This window comes from Triticum aestivum, chromosome 2B (assembly GCF_018294505.1).
Source record: "Triticum aestivum cultivar Chinese Spring chromosome 2B, IWGSC CS RefSeq v2.1, whole genome shotgun sequence".
NCBI classification, from domain to species: Eukaryota; Viridiplantae; Streptophyta; class Magnoliopsida; order Poales; family Poaceae; genus Triticum; species Triticum aestivum.
In genome coordinates this window covers 360,683,452-360,703,857 of record NC_057798.1, presented here as the reverse complement: position 1 = coordinate 360,703,857, position 20,406 = coordinate 360,683,452, and positions in this window count along the sequence as shown.

Genomic DNA, 20,406 nt, shown 5'->3' with positions numbered 1-20,406 from the left:
AACTTCGCGTACTTCGTTTGTGTTCAACGACCAGACAAAGGCGTCACAGAACCCCACCTTGATCAATAAAGCTTTCATCTTATATTCGCAATATCCAGATTGCAATCTCAGTTTCTTGCTTGTTCTTCGTTTGCTCGCAGGAAACAGACCCTCGTGGTCAGGATGATCGTGCTTCGGCGTGGTCAATAACCTCTCGGAGTTGGTTTAGCGATTGCTAAGGCGCGACGTCCTCGCACGTTCGTAGTCGGATCGTCAAAGTCGACTTCCACCAAAGCGAAATCCACCATCTCATCGAAAGACGGGACACCTTTGCCTCTATCACTAGTGATAGAGGCGGGGTGTCCCGATCTTTCGATGAGATGATAACTATCGATTGGTGGAGACGACTTTGACGATCCGACTACAAACGTGCACGACGTTGCGCCTTAGCAATCGCTAAACCAATCTCCTGAGGTTACTGATGATGCCGGAAGCACGGTCAGCCTGACCACGAAGGTCTATTCCTGCAAGCAATCGAAGAACGAGCAAGAATATGATAAAGCAATCTGAATATTGCAAATATATATGAGGTATTGATAATGGTGGGGATCCGTAAGCGGTCTTGGTCTGGTCGTTGGACACAAACGAAGTACACGAAGTTGCAATGGCTAACTTTTAACTAAACAAATCCCAAGCAAAAGCTACTAGATGGATCTACTTATATAGGAGCAAGGGGTGGCGGCCAAGGAGGTGGGGGGACGTCCCAAGGCAGCCTAAAACTAAATCTAGGTCGTACAAGGCCAATGGGCCCAAGTGGAGGTGATGTAACACCTTTGGACTTGTAGTTTGACTCGGATTCTGCTGCAGCATCAGATTGTTTCGTCCACAACTCAACGCTCCGGACGAATTTGAAGGTGATTCCAATTGGGTTGGAAAGTGCACGAAATCTAGTTTCCAACAAAAAAAGAATCACCCAATTCGGAGTCCGTATGAAAAACTTGTGTGCGTTTTGATTCAGGTGTGTCTGTGCAGTCCGAATCTGAATCCAGAACGTGAGAGACTTGGACTCTATCTTCTCTTGGGCCAAAAGTGACGTGAGAGAACTTTTTGGACAGCAAATAAACATCTCTTTCTTCCTTATCTTCATATGTGAATTGTACAAATGTCCCATACACCTGCAATTAGACAAAACACAAAAGTGTGTGAAGTATTTTTGTTCTGAATAACATAAATAGATTATTGAATAGTTTGCACTAGAAATCACCTGACAAATATGCATATATGCAATATTTTTGGTCATATCCAAGGTAGTCATGTCCTCATCATCCTCCCCTTCTTGAAAATAAAGCCGTCCTCGGCGTTGCTTAATCTGAAATGTGGCTAACAAAAGAGACAAGGTGTACATGTTGTATATGTATATGTCATCCATTTTTACTTCCCTTGATTTTTGCATATATGACACATGAATAGATGAGTAACTTGCATAGTTCATAAAATCTAAAGCCAAAAAATTAGCACAAGAAGTAGAAGGCATGAAAATATTGCAACTCAGTTTGCACATATAAGTGAAGCTCTTATTCATTTCAAAAGATTGACAATGTTCATCATTAAACCATCCCAACATTGGTGAATAAACCTTACTTGCATCAAATTTACATGCTACAACATGCTTAAATAAGCAAACATGCAATAAGTCATTGAACACAGAATCATCACCAAGATTAGAGGTCATATCAAAATGATTAAACATTGGTTATTTTGCATCAATAGTTAATTCAATGGGTGCACTCAAAATTGTTGGTATTTCAGTTGTTTGATCACATGGCAAAGTCAAATTATCAACGTAGTCCTCTAAAATAGGTGGTGTGATCAAAGTAGTGGGTAGCTCATCAGATGGTGCATTCAAATTGACAAGGCATTCATCATTCTCATGTAGATATGGAAGATCAGTACCTTTGTCATTACCTCTTATGATCAACACAGATGATGTAGCCACTCTCGGGGGCGATGTGTCACATGGTGGAGGTGATGTAGTCCTGACAACAACGGATGTGGTTGTCATAGTATGCCTAGTAGTTGAAGGAACAATCGTATCAACTCTTGGAATGTGCACCGTGCGCTTGTTCTCCTCGTGGCCAACACGTCGTTTTATTTCCTGTTCAGCTTTGCAAGCAAGATGAAACAAATGGTCCATAGGATAACACTCTTCATGAATTAGTATCTCTTGAATATCACGGTTTAATCCTCCCCAAAATCTATCCATAAAATCATCTTCACTTTCTTCTAAAGAGGAATGCAACAAGGTAGTTTGTAAATCATCATAATATTTTGTTACAGTTTCACTACCTTGTTTTAAGTGTTGCAACTTCTTAATAATGTCACGAGTATAATAAGCAGGGACGAATGTATGTCGCATGGCAAGTTGCAAATCATCCCAAGTAGTAGGTATATAATCAGGGTGTAACCGACAATATTCACTCCACCAAACCAAAGCATAACCAGTGAAAGAACCAACCGCAACCTTAACCTTTTTATGTTCATCGAAATTATGGGAAGCAAATATATTTTTTATGTCGAACTCCCATTCAATATATAAAGCAGGTTTAAAACGGCCATTAAATGGTGGTATAGATACATTAACCTGATCATGTGCATTTGGATGTTTGTGCACCTCTCGTGACGGTTGTGGTATTTGCAAAGGTGGTGGCACGTCTCCCGCGATCGACAAAGGCCATGAATTGACTCTGGATCCTGTCATGATTAGTAGAACAAGAAACAAAACCAAAAAATAATGTTCCTATAACTACTAGGATGTGGTGGTAAAACGCTCACAGTAAAGCAAATATCAATGTCTTACAAGTTCTTACCATGCAGCAGGCGGTGATCGGCAACCAGCGGTGTCAAGTAACTCCGAATATTGAGTAAAGCGATTGCCAGGGGAGCATATGTATACACGGTGTAGAAATATGTGGAGCTGGGTTGGCTATATATGGTAGCAAAAGATTAGCAATAATCAATTCAAAGATGCAATGTTGAATAAACGCTCAACGACGGTACTGTGCTGGTCGTAGGCTAGACCGGACTAGAGACGCGAGCCTAGAACACTAATGAGGTCACGGTGTAGCACAACTAGCATCAATGAAGGATACTAAGTAGCTCTTGACAGCAAGATATAAGTGAAGATCACAACGGCAGTGAAGATAATGATGAAAAACAACTGCCAAGCAGGATATACAACAACTCTCTCTCCAACTTTCCTCTTGAAAAGTTTGAGACAATTTTCTGATAAATTCTTTCAAAGAATGCTACTAACTCAAGCTTTCCAATGCAAAAAGAATCACTCAATTCCGAGTTGATAGGAGGAGTCAAAGAATTCTAAAACTGGCCTGAAAAATTGGAACAAGTTGTGTTCACGAACTTCGGAGGGCAAAAAGACCTATTTAGAAGCCGATTTTGAGGTGTCAAATATTGAACTTGCTTCTGCAACTATTTAGATGCGGCTCGTCACTATCTTCAATTTGAGTACTCACGGAGCCAAAACTGACTTCGTATGAGGAAGATACACCTGTTTTACTGAACAGTGCGCAAAACAAATTCCAATCCGAATTCAGGTACGAAATTGATTCTAGATAGATCCAATTTTTTTTCTTCTCTCTCTTTTTCTTTTTGTTTCTTTCCTTTTTTCTCTTTTTTTTTCTTTATCTTCTTTTTCTCCCTCTTTCCAAGACAAACTAGATAAGATGCAGATTCGATCAGGCGAAGATGTGAGTGACCTCAACTATGATTATGACAATAAACAGTGCGTAGCACATGGTGGAAATTGGTGGATGGGATGGTGGACAGCGGATGGGATAATGATGCAGCGGCTGTGTGACTAATGTGAACAGAACTCGAAACTCTAAAGGAACTAGACACTAAGACCAGCAACTCGACACGGCGATGCAACCGATAATTCAATAATGCAAACAATGAAAAGAAAATTGCAAAGGCTCAGTCTGGCTAGGACAAAGGATGAATAGATCTAACTTTTGTTTTGTGGCTTTTTCTTGGACAATAGGTAAGAAAATAAATCTAATCTAGAAAAAACTGGAAATTCTCACCGAGCAACCTGAAAACTGATACCACTTGATAGAGGCGGGGTGTCCCGATCTTTCGATGAGATGATAACTATCGATTTGGTGGAGACGACTTTGACGATCCGACTACAAACGTGCACGACGTTGCGCCTTAGCAATCGCTAAACCAATCTCCTGAGGTTACTGATGATGCCGGAAGCACGGTCAGCCTGACCACGAAGGTCTATTCCTGCAAGCAATCGAAGAACGAGCAAGAATATGATAAAACAATCTGAATATTGCAAATATATATGAGGTATTGATAATGGTGGGGATCCGTAAGCGGTCTTGGTCTGGTCGTTGGACACAAACGAAGTACACGAAGTTGCAATGGCTAACTTTTAACTAAACAAATCCCAAGCAAAAGCTACTAGATGGATCTACTTATATAGGAGCAAGGGGTGGCGGCCAAGGAGGTGGGGGGACGTCCCAAGGCAGCCTAAAACTAAATCTAGGTCGTACAAGGCCAATGGGCCCAAGTGGAGGTGATGTAACACCTTTGGACTTGTAGTTTGACTCGGATTCTGCTGCAGCATCAGATTGTTTCGTCCACAACTCAACGCTCCGGACGAATTTGAAGGTGATTCCAATTGGGCTGGAAAGTGCACGAAATCTAGTTTCCAACAAAAAAAGAATCACCCAATTCGGAGTCCGTATGAAAAACTTGTGTGCGTTTTGATTCAGGTGTGTCTGTGCAGTCCGAATCTGAATCCAGAACGTGAGAGACTTGGACTCTATCTTCTCTTGGGCCAAAAGTGACGTGAGAGAACGTTTTGGACAGCAAATAAACATCTCTTTCTTCCTTATCTTCATATGTGGATTGTACAAATGTCCCATACACCTGCAATTAGACAAAACACAAAAGTGTGTGAAGTATTTTTGTTCTGAATAACATAAATAGATTATTGAATAGTTTGCACTAGAAATCACCTGACAAATATGCATATATGCAATATTTTTGGTCATATCCAAGGTAGTCATGTCCTCATCAACTAGGCATACTATGACAACCACATCCGTTGTTGTCAGGACTACATCACCTCCACCATGTGACACATCGCCCCCGAGAGTGGCTACATCATCTGAGTTGATCATTAGAGGTAATGACAAAGGTACTGATCTTCCATCTCTACATGAGAATGATGAATGCCTTGTCAATTTGAATGCACCATCTGATGAGCTACCCACTACTTTGATCACACCACCTATTTTAGAGGACTACGTTGATAATTTGACTTTGCCATGTAATCAAACAACTGAAATACCAACAATTTTGAGTGCACCCATTGAATTAACTATTGATGCAAAAGAACCAATGTTTAATCATTTTGATATGACCTCTAATCTTGGTGATGATTCTGTGTTGAATGACTTATTGCATGTTTGCTTATTTAAGCATGTTGTAGCATGTAAATTTGATGCAAGTAAGGTTTATTCACCAATGTTGGGATGGTTTAATGATGAACATTGTCAATCTTTTGAAATGAATAAGAGCTTCACTTATATGTGCAAACTGAGTTGTAATATTTTCATGCCTTCTACTTCTTGTGCTGATTTTTTGGCTTTAGATTTTATGAACTATGCAAGTTACTCATCTATTCATGTGTCATATATGCAAAAATCAAGGGAAGTAAAAATGGATGACATATACATATACAACATGTACACCTTGTCTCTTTTGTTAGCCACATTTCAGATTAAGCAACGCCGAGGACGGCTTTATTTTCAAGAAGGGGAGGATGATGAGGACATGACTACCTTGGATATGACCAAAAATATTGCATATATGCATATTTGTCAGGTGATTTCTAGTGCAAACTATTCAATAATCTATTTATGTTATCCAGAACAAAAATACTTCACACACTTTTGTGTTTTGTCTAATTGCAGGTGTATGGGACATTTGTACAATCCACATATGAAGATAAGGAAGAAAGAGATGTTTATTTGCTGTCCAAAAAGTTCTCTCACGTCACTTTTGGCCCAAGAGAAGATAGAGTCCAAGTCTCTCACGTCCTGGATTCAGATTCGGACTGCACAGACACACCTGACTCAAAACGCACACAAGTTTTTCATACGGACTCCGAATTGGGTGATTCTTTTTTTGTTGGAAACTAGATTTCGTGCACTTTCCAACCCAATTGGAATCACCTTCAAATTCGTCCGGAGCGTTGAGTTGTGGACGAAACAATCTGATGCTGCAGCAGAATCCGAGTCAAACTACAAGTCCAAAGGTGTTACATCACCTCCACTTGGGCCCATTGGCCTTGTACGACCTAGATTTAGTTTTAGGCTGCCTTGGGACGTCCTCCCACCTCCTTGGCCGCCATCCCTTGCTCCTATATAAGTAGATCCATCTAGTAGCTTTTCCTTGGGATTTGTGTAGTTAAAAGTTAGCCATTGCAACTTCGTGTACTTCGTTTGTGTCCAACGACCAGACCAAGACCGCTTCGGATCCCCACCATTATCAATACTTCATATATATTCGCAATATTTAGATTGCTTTATCATATTCTTGCTCGTTCTTCGATTGCTTGCAGGAATAGACCTTCGTGGTCAGGCTGATCATGCTTCCAGCATCGTCAGTAACCTCAGGAGATTGGTTTAGCGATTGCTAAGGCGCAACGTCGTGCACGTTTATAGTCGGATCGTCAAAGTCGTCTCCACCAAATCGATAGTTATTATCTCATCGAAAGATCGGGACCCTCGCCTTTATCAGCTGGTCCTAGGCTAGACCAAACTAGAGACACAAGCCTAGAACACTAATGAGGTCACGTCGTAGCACAACTAGCATCAATAAAAGATATGAAGTAGCTCTGGACAACAAGATATAAGTGAAGATCACAATAGCAGTAGACCTATTTAAAAGCTGATGTTGAGGTGCCAAATATTGAACAAGCTTCTGCAACTATTTAGATGCGGCTCGTCGCTAGCTTTCATTTGAGTACTCGCGGAGCCAAAACAGACTTCATATGAGGAAGTTATGCCTGTTTTACTGAACAGTGCACAAAACAGATTCCAATTCGAATTCAACTACGAGATTGAGTCTAGATAGATCCGAATTTTGTTTTTTTTCTCCTCTCTTTTTTTTCTCACACTTTTTTTTTCTTTTCCTTTCTTTTTTTTTCTCTGACTTTTTTTTTACTTTTTTTTCTCTCGTTTTTTTTTCTATCTTTTTTTTCTCTCTCCCTCTTTTCAAACAAACTAGATAAGATGTAGATTGGATCAAGCGAAGATGGGAACGATCTCAACTATGATTATGACAATGAACGGTGGGTAGCACGTGGAGGAAATTGATGGATGGGTGGTGGACAGCGGAAGGGATAACGATGCAGCGGCGATGTGACTAATGTGAACAGAACTCGAAACTCTAAACGACCTAGACACTAAGACCAGCAACTCGACACGACGATGCAATTGATAATTTAACTATGCAAGCAATGAAAAGAAAATTGCAAAGGCTCAGACTGGCTTGGACAAAGGATGAACAGATCTAACTCTTTTTTTGTGGATTTTTCTTGGACAATAGGTAAGAAAATAAATCTAATCTAGGAAAACTGGAAATTCTCACCGAGCAATCTGAAAACTGATACCACTTGATAGAGGCGAGGGTCCCGATCTTTCGATGAGATGATAACTATCGATTTGGTGGAGACGACTTTGACAATCCGACTACAAACGTGCACGACGTTGCGCCTTAGCAATCTCTAAACCAATCTCCTGAGGTTATTGACGATGCTGGAAGCACGGTCAGCCTGACCACGAAGGTCTATTCCTGCAAGCAATCGAAGAACGAGCAAGAATATGATAAAGCAATCTGAATATTGCAAATATATATGAAGTATTGATAATGGTGGGGATCCGGAAGCGGTCTTGGTCTGGTCGTTGGACACAAACGAAGTACACGAAGTTGCAATGGCTAACTTTTAACTAAACAAATCCCTAGGAAAAGCTACTAGATGGATCTACTTATATAGGAGCAAGGGGTGGCGGCCAAGGAGGTGGGAGGACGTCCCAAGGCAGCCTAAAACTAACCCTAGGTCGTAAAAGGCTCACGGGCCCAAGTGGAGGTGATGCAACACCTTTGGGCTTGTAGTTTGACTCGGATTCTGCTGCAACGTCAGATTGTTTCGTCCGTAACTCAACGTTCCGGACGAATTTGAAGGTGAATCCAATTGGGATGGAAAGAGAACGAAATCTAGTTTCCAACAAAAAAAGAATCACCCAATTCGGAGTCCGTATGAAAAAGTTGTTGGCGTTTTGAGTCAGGTATGTCTGTGCAGTCCGAATCTGAATCCAGAATGTGAGAGACTTGGACTCTATCTTCTCTTGGCCCAAAAGTTACGTGAGAGGACTTTTTGAACACAACCTAAACATCTCCTTTTCCCTTATCTTCATATGTGGATTGTACAAATGTCCCATACACCTGCAATTAGACAAAACACAAAAGTGTGTGAAGTATTTTTGTTCTGGATAACATAAATAGACTATTGAATAGTTTGCATTAGAAATCACCTCACAAATATGCATGTATGCAATATTTTTGGTCGTATCCAAGGTAGTCATGTCCTCATCACTCTAGATATTTCTCGTGATGCATTACACAATTTAAGTCTTCATTATGCCATACATAATATGATGAGGACATCAATACCATTGTTACACCCACAGCCCCTGCTGCTATACATACTGGACCAATTAATAGAGCTCGCGCACGCCAACTAAATTACCAGGTACTTTCGTTTCTTGGTAATGATTCTAATGTTCATGAGAATATGATGCTGCCTAAATTGGATACATTTGTTTTGCTTACAAATGAAGGGCCTAGCTTGGAGAAGGATGAACATTGTAGCAAGAACAAGCATGGAGATGATGGCATGCGCAAGGGGAACAAGAACAGAGTTACAAGTGATGATTTCAGGTCTTTGAAGCCACCATAACGAGTGCATGAAGCCTTGGACGAAATATACAAGATGTCACTTCATAAATTTCGTCCAAAGGCTATTATAGGTGCTGCGTCACCTTTTTATTGGGCCAGGCCCATGTAATTTCGAAATACATAAGTATAGGCTATTTTTAGAGTCCGTATGTGTGGGGAAACAAGAGATAGGGTTGATTTCGGACCCCTCCACCAAGGGCCACGAAATTCCCCCTCTCTTCCTCCATATATACAGCCCTTAGGGCATCGTTTAGACTTTGGGTTTTGTTTAGATTAAATCCAGAGTGTGCTTTTCCCTTGTTTATGTGCCGCGCCGTGATTTTGTTGGTGTTCTAGGCTCGCGTCTCTAGCACAGTCTAGCCTAGGACCAGCACAGTACCGTCGTTGAGCGTTTATTCAACTTTGCATCTCTGAATTGATTATTGCTGACCCTTTTTGCTACCATATTATAAGCCTTCCCAGCTCCACATACATCTACATCGTGCGTTTGACTCTCCCTGGTAATCGCTCTATCCAAGCTTTGAGAGTTTTTGGCTACAACGGTTGCCGATCACCGCCTGTTGCTGGGTAAGAACTGGTAAGAATTTGAGATATGCTTGACGGATTTGTGACACCCACCACCACCTCTTGTTAGTAGTCTGTAGGATCATATTCTTGTGTGTTTCTATTGCTGCTAACAATGCCAGGATCACAAGCCGACGAGACTGACAGGGAGAACATGACGAATAAGGATTTGCATGATAAATTTCAGCAAATGATGAGTGGATAGGTGCAAGATGTGCTAAACAGATTTGAAGAGGCCATGGAGAAGATAGATGGCATGGAGAAGACGTTCGAAACAAAGCTCGATAACAAGTTTAATGAATTGCTCGCGCGTCTTCCACCACCACCACCCGCTGCACCTAACGCACCTCTCCAACAACAACAACAACGACTACCTCCACGTCGCGAAACAGACCTCCGCCGAGCGAGCCGTGTTCCTCTTGCGTTTGGCCAAACTGTTGGTGCTGCTGTTGATACTTCTATGTCTCCTGCTGCTGATGCGGAGGAGGATGATTATGTGGGAGATTACGAGGATGAGGTTGCTCAAAATTAGAACTACGTGCAACCACCTGCACCACAACCACCAGGTCGTCCACATGCAAATAATCACAATGGTAGGGCTCTCCCTCAGGTACGAGATCATGACCATCTTCCTAAACTGAAATTGAAATATTCCACCTTTCGAGGGTAGATATGTTCCTGATATATATCTTACTTGGGAGTTAGAAACTGAACAACGATTTACATGTTTACAATATCCCGAGGAGAGACGGGTTGCCGCTACTGTTTGTGCTTTCACTAGTTTTGCATGTGTATGGTGGTCTGAACATTGTAGATTATATCCTATTCCAACTACTTGGGCTGCTTTGAAAACTGCTATGCGTACTCGTTGGGTTCCACCATATTATCAATGTGAATTGGTTCAAAAATTACAGCGCTTAAGACAAGGAAAAAATTCTGTAGAAGAATATTATCAGGAATTACAAACTGGCATGATTAGATGTGGTATTGTTGAGGAGAATGAAGCTATGCTTGCACATTTTCTGGGTGGATTAAATAGAGAGATTCAGACCATTCTAGACTATAAGGAGTATACAAATATCACCCGTTTATTCCGTCTTGCTTGTAAAGCTGAACATGAAGTGCAGGATCGACAAGCATTGGCGCGAACTAACTTTTCTGCAGGCCGACCTTCATCATGGACACCGCGTGCATGATGAGGACATGACTACCTTGGATATGACCAAAAATATTGCATATATGCATTTTTGTCAGGTGATTTCTAGTGCAAACTATTCAATAATCTATTTATGTTATCCAGAACAAAAATACTTCACACACTTTTGTGTTTTGTCTAATTGCAGGTGTATGGGACATTTGTACAATCCACATATGAAGATAAGGAAGAAAGAGATATTTATTTGCTGTCCAAAAAGTTCTCTCACGTCACTTTTGGCCCAAGAGAAGATAGAGTCCAAGTCTCTCACGTTCTGGATTCAGATTCGGACTGCACAGACATACCTGACTCAAAACGCACACAAGTTTTCCATACGGACTCTGAATTGGGTGATTCTTTTTTTGTTGGAAACTAGATTTCGGGCACTTTCCAACCCAATTGGAATCACCTTCAAATTCGTCCGGAGCGTTGAGTTGTGGACGAAACAATCTGATGCTGCAGCAGAATCCGAGTCAAACTACAAGTCCAAAGGTGTTACATCACCTCCACTTGGGCCCATTGGCCTTGTACGACCTAGATTTAGTTTTAGGCTGCCTTGGGACGTCCTCCCACCTCCTTGGCCGCCACACCTTGCTCCTATATAAGTAGATCCATCTAGTAGCTTTTCCTTGGGATTTGTTTAGTTAAAAGTTAGCCATTGCAACTTCGTGTACTTCGTTTGTGTCCAACGACCAGACCAAGACCGCTTCCGGATCCCCACCATTATCAATACCTCATATATATTTGCAATATTCAGATTGCTTTATCATATTCTTGCTCGTTCTTCGATTGCTTGCAGGAATAGACCTTCGTGGTCAGGCTGACCGTGCTTCTGGCATCGTCAGTAACCTCAGGAGATTGGTTTAGCGATTGCTAAGGCGCAACGTCGTGCACGTTTGTAGTCGGATCGTCAAAGTCGTCTCCACCAACTCGATAGTTATAATCTCATCGAAAGATCGGGACACCCTCGCCTCTATCAGTGCATCTTCTACTTCAACTGCACCAGCACCTCAATCAGGTGCCTCCTCCAGTCGTGATACAAGAAAACAGGCACAACCACCATTATCTACCAAGAGCGCACCTGCTGGGCCTGCATAGAGTTCTTCTTCTTCCATGGCATCAACAGGGCACACAAGTGATATTATTTGTCGTCGTTGTAAGGGAGGAGGTCATTATGCGAGAGAATGCAAATCTCCGCGTGTGATGATTGCTACCGCAGATGGTGGATATGAGTCCGCTAGTGACTATGATGAGGAGACTTTGGCTCTTATTACACGTGAAGAACATGGTGGAGATGATTCTGATCATGAGACGCAATACATGGCTCCTGAAGATGCTGACAGGTATGAATGTTTAGTTGCTCAACGTGTTTTGAGTGTGCGGGTCACACAAGCTGAGCAAAATCAGAGGCTCAATTTGTTCCATACCAAGGGAGTTGTGAAAGAACGTTCTGTGCGCGTCATCATAGATGGAGGGAGCTGCAACAACTTGGCTAGCATGGAGATGGTGGAGAAGCTTTCTCTCACCACAAGACCACATCCACATCCTTACTACATCCAATGGTTCAACAACAGCGGCAAGGTTAAGGTAACACGTACTGTTCGTGTGCATTTTAGTATCTCTACACATGCTGATTATGTTGATTGTGATGTGGTACCTATGCAAGCATGTTCCTTATTACTTGGTAGTACATGGCAATTTGATAACAATTCTGTACACCATGGTAGAAACAATCAGTATACTCTTGTTCATAAGGATAAAAATATTACTTTGCTTCCTATGACTCCTGATTCTATTTTGAAAGATGATATTAATAGAGCTAATAAAGCAAAACAGGAGAAGAATAAGAGTGAAAATCAGATTGTGGCAAAAGAATTTGAGCAACAAATGAAGCCTAATCATAAACCATCTAGTGTTGCTTCTAAAATCAAATTGAAAAGTGCATGTTTATTTGCCACAAAATCTGATATTGATGAGCTAGATTTCAGCAAATCTGTTTGCTATGCTTTTGTGTGCAAAGAGGCATTATTTTCATTCGAGGACGTGCCTTCCTCTTTGCCTCCTGCTATCACTAACATTTTGCAGGAGTTCGCTAACGTCTTTCCACAAGACGTGCCACCGGGATTACCACCTATTCGAGGGATTGAGCATCAGATTGACTTAATTCCCGGTGCTTCACTGCCAAACCGTGCGCCATACCATACCAATCCAGAGGAGACGAAGGAGATTATGCGTCAAGTACAAGAGCTTCTCGACAAAGGTTATATACGCGAATACCTTAGTCCTTGTGCTGTTCCTATTATTCTAGTGCCGAAAAAGGATGGTACATCGCGTATGTGTGTTGATTGTAGAGGCATTAATAATATTACTATTCGTTATCGTCATCCTATTCCTAGGCTAGATGATATGCTTGATGAATTGAGTAGCTCTACAATATTCTCCAAAGTTGATTAGCGTAGTGGATACCATCAAATTCGTATGAAATTGGGGGATGAATGGAAAACAACATTTAAAACTAAGTTTGGATTATATGAGTGGTTAGTCATGCCTTTTGGGTTAACTAATGCGCCTAGTACTTTCATGAGACTAATGAATGAAGTTTTATGTGCTTTCATTGGACGATTTGTGGTAGTCTATTTTGATGATATACTGATTTATAGCAGATCTTTGGAAGAACATTTGGAACATTTACGTGCTGTTTTTATTGCTCTACGTGATGCACGTTTGTTTGGTAACCTTGGGAAGTGCACCTTTTGCACCGACCGAGTATCTTTTCTTGGCTATGTTGTTACTCCACAGGGAATTGAAGTTGATAAAGCCAAGATTGAAGCTATAGAGATTTGGCCGCAGCCCAAAACGGTCACACAAGTGAGGAGTTTTCTTGGCCTCGCTGGATTCTATAGGCGTTTTGTGAGAGATTTCAGCACCATTGCTGCACCTCTCAATGAGCTTACAAAGAAAGATGTGCCTTTTCTTTGGGGTACCGCACAGGAAGAAGCCTTCTTGGTATTGAAAGATAAGTTGACACATGCTCCTTTACTCCAACTTCCTGATTTTAGTAAGACTTTTGAGCTTGAATGTGATGCTAGTGGAATTGGATTAGGAGGTGTGCTATTACAAGATGGCAAACCTGTTGCATACTTTTCTGAAAAATTGAGTGGGCCTAGTCTGAATTATTCTACTTATGATAAAGAATTATATGCTCTTGTTCGGACTTTAGAAACATGGCAACATTATTTATGGCCCAAAGAATTTGTTATACATTCTGATCATGAATCTTTGAAACATATTAAAAGTCAAGCTAAACTGAATCGTAGACATGCTAAATGGGTTGAATTCATTGAGACTTTCCCTTATGTCATTAAACACAAGAAGGGAAAAGAAAATGTTATTGCTGATGCATTGTCTCGTCGCTATACTATGCTTTCACAACTTGACTTCAAAATATTTGGTTTGGAGACCATCAAAGATCAATATGTGCATGATGCTGATTTTAAAGATGTAATGCAGAATTGTAAAGAAGGAACAATGTGGAACAAGTTTGTCATTAACGATGGATTTGTGTTTCGTGCTAACAAGCTATGCATTCCAGCTAGCTCCGTTCGTCTTTTGTTGTTGCAGGAGGCGCATGGAGGAGGATTAATGGGACACTTTGGCATGAAGAAGACGGAGGACGTACTTGCTACACATTTCTTTTGGCCAAAGATGAGATGGGATGTTGAGTGTTTTATTGCTCGCTGCACTACATGTCAAAAAGCTAAGTCACGACTCAATCCTCATGGTTTATATATGCCTTTGCCTGTACCTAGTGTTCCTTGGGAGGATATATCTATGGACTTTGTTTTAGGTTTACCTCGAACAAAGAAGGGGAGGGATAGCATATTTGTTGTCGTGGATAGATTCTCGAAAATGGCACACTTTATACCATGTCATAAAAGCGATGTTGCTGTTCATGTTGCTGATTTGTTCTTTCGTGAAATTATTCGCTTGCATGGTGTGCCAAATACTATTGTTTCAGATCGTGATACTAAATTTCTTAGCCACTTTTGGAGATGTTTATGGGCTAAGTTGGGGACTAAACTGCTTTTTAGTACGACTTGTCACCCCCAAACTGATGGCCAAACTGAAGTAGTGAATAGAACATTGTCTACTATGCTTAGGGCTGTTTTGAAGAGTAATAAGAAAATGTGGGAGGAATGCATGCCTCATATTGAATTTGCTTATAATCGTTCATTGCATTCTACTACTAAGATGTGCCCTTTTGAAGTTGTGTATGGTTTCCTACCTCGTGCACCTATTGATTTGTTGCCTCTTCCATCTTCGGAGATGGTTAATTTTGATGCTAAACAACATGCTGAATTGATTTTAAAAATGCATGAGTTAACTAAGGAAAACATTGAGCGTATGAATGCCAAATATAAACTTGCTGGAGGTAAGGGTAGAAAACATGTTGTCTTTGCACCTGGAGATCTTGTTTGGTTACATTTGCGTAAGAATAGATTTCCTGATTTGCGCAAATCAAAGCTCATGCCACGGGCTGATGGTCCCTTTAAGGTGTTAGAGAAAATAAATGATAATGCATATAAACTTGAGCTGCCTGCAGATTTTGGGGTTAGTCCCACTTTTAACATTGCAGATTTGAAGCCTTATTTGGGTGAGGAAGATGAGCTTCCGTTGAGGACGACTTCATTTCAAGAAGGGGAGGATGATGAGGACATCAATACCTTTGTTACACCCACAGCCCCTGCTGCTATACATACTGGACCAATTACTAGAGCTCGCGCACGCCAACTAAATTACCAGGTACTTTCGTTTCTTGGTAATGATTCTAATGTTCATGAGAATATGATGCTGCCTAAATTGGATACATTTGTTTTGCTTACAAATGAAGGGCCTAGCTTGGAGAAGGATGAACATTGAAGCAAGAACAAGCATGGAGATGATGGCATGCGCAAGGGGAACAAGAACAGAGTTACAAGTGATGATTTCAGGTCTTTGAAGCCACCATAACGAGTGCACGAAGCCTTGGACGAAATATACAAGATGTCACTTCATAAATTTCGTCCAGAGGCTATTATAGGTGCTGCGTCACCTTTTTATTGGGCCAGGCCCATGTAATTTCGAAATACATAAGTATAGGCTATTTTTAGAGTCTGTATGTGTGGGGAAACAAGAGATAGGGTTGATTTCGGACCCCTCCACCAAGGGCCACGAAATTCCCCCTCTCTTCCTCCATATATACAGCCCTTAGGGCACCATTTAGACTTTGGGTTTTGTTTAGATTAAAGTTCGCCATAGCTGCAACTTCGCGTACTTCGTTTGTGTTCAACGACCAGACAAAGGCGTCACAGAACCCCACCTTAATCAATAAAGCTTTCATCTTATATTCGCAATATCCAGATTGCAATCTTAGTTTCTTGCTTGTTCTTCGTTTGCTCGCAGGAAACAGACCCTCGTGGTCAGGTTGATCGTGCTCCGGCGTGGTCAATAACCTCTCGGAGTTGGTTTAGCGATTGCTAAGGCGCGACGTCCTCGCACGTTCGTAGTCGGATCGTCAAAGTCGACTTCCACCAAAGCAATATCCATCATCTCATCGAAAGACGGGACACCTTTGCCTCTATCATAATAACAAACCTATCATGATGGATGACATGTTTTTATATCACGCATCTCATTTATTTGAGCATTGGCTATTTTGTGCTCACCGACACATGCATGTGCGCATCATGATGGATGATGTGTACATCTACCACGCACACACAATTTTTCATTTGTCTTTGTTTTGTGTAGGTACTCAGGTATACTCATCAACCTCTCAATCCCAAGAGTTGACGAAACGAGCTCTTGAGAGCAACGATGACTTGGCATCCCGTGGACTATCCTTACCACCGTTCCCTTCGCGCAAGGACTACGTGCATCTCTTTTACTCGGCTCTCACACGGCTATGGGCTATTTACCATTTGTCACCTTATGCTCATTTTACCGTGTTCAGTTTGCATGTTATGCTTGCTCCTATGCCTTTGCCATGCCATTGTGACCCTTGCTTGCATCTACCCATGATTCACCATTATGCTACTTCTATGTGTATTTGCATGCTTGGTGGAGATCATTGTTGCTATTGCCATGTTTATCATGTGCCCCATGCTATTGATGCTATTTTGCTCATATCTTGCCTTTATGCTTGTGAAATGTCATGTGCATTTTGTATGCCCACTATTTGCACACATGACACGATTTCCATGGTTACCTCTAGTATGTTGCATCTTCGCACTACTAGCTTGCTTGACTTGATCGCTATGATTGCTTCCTTGGTTGCATCACCCATGTTCCACTCTTACTCGCTTTCTTGGGTTGATGACATATATGCTCATGCCTATCACTTGCTTTGTCATGATCAATGTCTCTTGTCTCCATTAGTTGCATCTCTCATATCACCTTGTATTGAGTGCAACCATACTATGCTTATTGATCCTAGAGACTTTGAAACCTTACTTGTGATGCATGCTTGTTTACTTGAGCCTATTGTATTTGGTCGTTCTTGCATCATATGCCTCCATACTATGCAATACTCCCTTGTCATTTCTTATGATGAGCATGATACATACACTTGTTGAGTATCTTACCACACGAATGATTGGTTTTGCCATTTCGCTAACCTCATTTGTTTTTCCATGTGTTTGTCATGTTCTTTCATTTTGAAGGATTTACAAGGCGGTACCACCACGAGACATATTGGTTATGTGAACGCATACATGATGTGCAACTCCTACATCTTCGAGAACATTCATAAGGTGAACTCATTCTCTTTGAGCCATCCTCAAATACATATATTGGATGGGTCACTCTTTCATTGTTGTTTCCTTCTTGTTGTCTACATGATACATCTTGTGAACGGAGGAGCGACATTGGAGATTGGCTACATGGACCTTCACATTGAGGAGCGCTCGCACTTATTGGATGCACCTTCGAAACTCCACTCATGCCTCGACATCGAGCTTTGGTACACCAACACCTTCATATTTGTTGATTGTGCTCATACATGTCATGCTCGATGGACTTATCATACTCACCACAAGTTTGCACCCTATGCATGGATTGACTCACATTATGATTGCCTTGTTGCATCTATTTCCATGTCATCCACGATATATGAGCTTGTGCACTTCCTTAGCAAATTTGTTGTGATCTTCCTTGATGGCATATTCATACATAATGATCACATTGCCTTCCATCAATTGCATGATAACATACACATATTGAGCATCCATTGCCATATTCATGCTATTGACAAACCGTCTCACTATGACATCATTTTGCACCGTGGTTGCATTGATCATATTTACAACACATTTGTGTGCACAATGATTGCATTTCCTCCCATGAATGCTTTGCATCTCATTTCAGATCATCTTGATAAGCTTCATATGTTTTGTCACGACCATTCTTGCCGCACGGACTCATTCTTACATGATGGACACTTTGTGTGCGCTAACCTTTGTATTTCCGAGTGTTGCTTGTGTTTGCTCTTTTTGCATGTCTCTCATTCCGGCGACACCTTGGACTACTCGGATGGCGCCATGTCTTCAACTTCGTCCAACTACAAGTCCGTCTATGACAACCGTTTCCATGGTGATGAGGATCACGATCCGAGGTCGGATCTTTCCCAAGGGAGGGGAGATGATGCGGAGCATCCCACGTTCATCCCCATGTACACTCTGACTACTCTCCAAACCCCAAGTGGACATATGACAAGACCTCGAACATACGCCATAGGACACAAGGTGAACTCGCTCCTCTCCGAACCATCACTTTCTACATGTGAGATATGGCTACTACCTCCAACGTGTGTTTTATGCATGATCAGGTACTTGGAGGAAAGCCACGAAGCCACCACATCCAACGGAAGAGCTAGCGAGGACGCCAAGTACAAGGACCCAGAGAAGAAGCTGCGCGAAGCTACAGCCACCGGACGACCGGCCCAGCCTGGACGTCCGGCCCCTGAGGACCCGAGCCGAATCCACAGACGACCGGAGCCACCGGACGTCCGACCTCTCTCCAGCGCCCGGACGATCGACGCCGACCGGATGTCCGGCACCACCTGTCCAGAGCCAAAACGCCGGACGTCCGACATGCACTGGACGACCGGACCCTCGCGAGCCTCCGGACGTCCGGAACCTGTCGGACGTCCGATGCCTGTGTGCTGCCATGAGTTGGGCCGCAGCCCATGTACCCCCTTCACTTACCCCTTCGTGGCCCTAGACTATATATACTCCTCCACCTCCTCCTAATTAGATTTAGCGTTGATTTAGCTCAATTAGAGATAGAGCTTCGCTCATCCATCGGATCTCCTCCTCGTGAGAGACCGCGGCCTCCTCGAAGAAGATCCTATCGGATTCAAGAACCCCTCGTGGGAAGATCCCCTCGTGGATTTCAAGGCCTCCTCACGGAGAAGAACGGTTCCTATGTATCCTTACCTTTGTTGACTTTGGATCTCGTGTATCTCTTTGTGTTCTTTGATCTAGCACTTGTGTGACCGATTCCTTGTTGGTTGAGTGTTTTCCCTCGTTCCTCCCCGTGATTTCCTCGTGTTCTTCCGTGCGTTCTTCGTGTCTCCCCATAGGATCCACTCCAAACGTGAAAGATCGTCCACATAGGGTTCCACCCTACATCACATAGAATGGATAGATGTTCACTAAAACGGTCATAATTTTGTCATTCAGAGTCCGTGTCGGACCCACAAGTACTCAAACTGCTGGCAGCGAGCGTGCGAATCCAGAAAATACTCCTCGCTTGCGCCATGAGGCCGGCGTACCCTCAAATACGGCCTAAAGCAGGACTCTTTGGCCCTGAAAGTGAAAGAACATCATTCGTTGTTGTTTTTCACAGAAGTTTCTGAACCCATAGGCACTTCCTTTTGAAGGAAATTCGAGAGATTATGTTGCTTATAGACATTAGCCCCCTTGGTAGGGACAAACGTACCTTTCTGCAGATGCCCTATGATCCGGGCAATCTCATTTGGCCGTAAATTGAAGAAAATCCAGCGGCTATATGCCTTATTCTCCTTGTTTTCGCCGGATGGCATGCTGTAACTCATGTGCGTGAAAGCCAAGAACAAAAGGGCATTCCTGGCATCGGTCAATATATATGTGGAAACGATATCTCCACTATAAAGGACAAGAAATTTTGGGGTGGTTAGGCAAAAAGCGCACGGGAAAATGAAGTACTTTCAAGGACTACCATAGAATAGACAGATTGATGTAGGGCGGAACCCTATGGTGATGATCTTTCACGTTTGGAGTGGGTCCTATGGGGAATCACGAAGAACACGCGGAAGCACAAAGGGGAAACACGGGGAAAACGAGAGAGAATCACTAAACCGAGAATGAATCAATCACACAAGTGCTAGATCACCAAGAACAAAGAGCAACACATGATCCACAATCAACAAAGGTAAGGATATAAAGGAACCATTCTTCTCCGTACGGAGGTCTTGATGATCTTCCCTAGAAAGGGGTCTTGAATCCGCTTGGGGGATCTTCTCCGAACAGGTCATGAGCTCCGAGGAGAAGTATCCAAGTGGATGAGCAAGGCTCTCACACAAATATGAGCTAAAC